The sequence below is a fragment of the Rhagoletis zephyria genome, unplaced genomic scaffold (genome assembly GCF_001687245.7).
Source record: "Rhagoletis zephyria isolate East Lansing unplaced genomic scaffold, Rhagoletis_zephyria_1.1 Rzeph_scaffold_01422, whole genome shotgun sequence".
In the NCBI taxonomy this organism is placed as follows: domain Eukaryota; kingdom Metazoa; phylum Arthropoda; class Insecta; order Diptera; family Tephritidae; genus Rhagoletis; species Rhagoletis zephyria.
In genome coordinates this window covers 71,028-72,918 of record NW_016158506.1, presented here as the reverse complement: position 1 = coordinate 72,918, position 1,891 = coordinate 71,028, and positions in this window count along the sequence as shown.

Below are 1,891 nucleotides of genomic sequence, written 5' to 3'. Positions count from 1 at the left end.
CACATAATACCACCTTTGGATGGATTCTTAGTGGCGCAGTCCAAGTTCAAGTTCCGTCAGTTTCAACAAGAGTTCAAGAAACATCGGATGACTCAATAAGTGAACTCCTTAGACGATTTTGTTAACAGGAAATCATGGTAGATCCCGCCCAACTTTCAATGGAAGACAAGTTCTGCGAAGACCTCTAAAGCAAAATCACCTTCCGATGAGAAGATGGTCGTTTTGAAGTTCGACTAACTTTCAAGGAAGAATTTCCCGGCCTCATAGCCCTTGGACACTCAAGGTTTTCCACTCTTAGCCAACACCTCAAATGAGATCCTCTTCACTGGTCCCACTCTCCAAACAGATTTAATGTTATTAATACTCAATTGGATACTCTATAAGTTTGTATTCAATGGCCACATTGAAAAAATGTACCGCCAAATATTGGTTAAAGAAAACGACTTCGACTTCTAAAGAATAGTTTATCGAAAGACTCCCGATGACCCAATAAGTGACTACAGACTAGAAACAGTGAATTTTGGCGTAAACTGTGACCTAGCCATAAGAAAACTGCAGCAACTGACCTAGGACTCTGCGTACGAGTTCCCCCTATGTTCGAAAATTTTGAAGCAGGAAACTTATGTAGATGATATATTTTCAGGAGCACATGATCTAGAAGCTTCCCAGAACTCTTTGTCCGAACTTATCAAAGTTTTGAAATCAGGAGGATTTCCCCTTAAGAAGATCACTGCAAATAATGCCGAACTACTAGAAAATTTTCCCAAAACCGATATCTTAAAGTATGTCCACATATCAATGTTATCTCAATCAAAGCTCGTTTTTTAATCACCTCGCTTACACAGGCACATCTCAAATTTGTTGTACTTGTTATTCTCGCATCTCAAGGAAAAGTTATGTTTCTTCTCTGTGCCACCGTGATCACTTTTTCTGCTTTATTAATAATAATAATAATTATCTATTATTATCTATTATAATAGATTGGCGCTTACACATATGTTAGTGTTTGGCCGAGCTTCTCCTCCGACTTGTGGCGTGCGCCTTGATGTTGTCACACAAAGCGCAGGGACCTACAGTTTTACGCCGACTCCGAACGGCGATTGTATTTTTATGAGAAGCTATTTTTCATGGCAGAAATACACTCGGAGGTTTGCCATTGCCTGCGGAGGGACGACCGCTGTTAAGAAAAAACATTTTTCTATATTTTTTTGCGATGTTGCTTTCAACAGGGCTTGAACCCAGGTGCTGATGAGTGAAAGCGCGCAGTGCCTACCACTACACCACAGCGGCCGACTGCTTTATTAAGCAATTCAAATATATTTTAACCTAATATTTTAATAAAAAATACCTTTACAAACCTCTTTTACTTGCTAGCGTCCATTTTTGTTTACTTTTGGATTTGCCATTTCTCCTCTTCTTCGCAAAAATAATCGATAGAACTAGGTTGGACACAGAAAGTTTTCGTTTAAATCTGAGATTATTTTATAATTACAGATCAACAAGGGACGAATTTTTTATGGCTAATCTTTTTTCTAATTACATATTAGGGAGTTAAGCTCGAAAATGAGGATAATCTACACGGAGAAAAAAAACGCGTTGTAAAAATGAAAATTTTTTATTTGATTACCGTTTGAAAATGTTCGTATTTAAATCAAGTGAAAAGTGTTCAAAATTGAATGTTTCCATCATACATACACTACGTATAATGGAAATATTCAATTCAAATGCGCCCGTATTNTTTTTCTGCTTTATTAATAATAATAATAATTATCTATTATTATCTATTATAATAGATTGGCGCTTACACATATGTTAGTGTTTGGCCGAGCTTCTCCTCCGACTTGTGGCGTGCGCCTTGATGTTGTCACACAAAACGCAGGGACCTACAGTT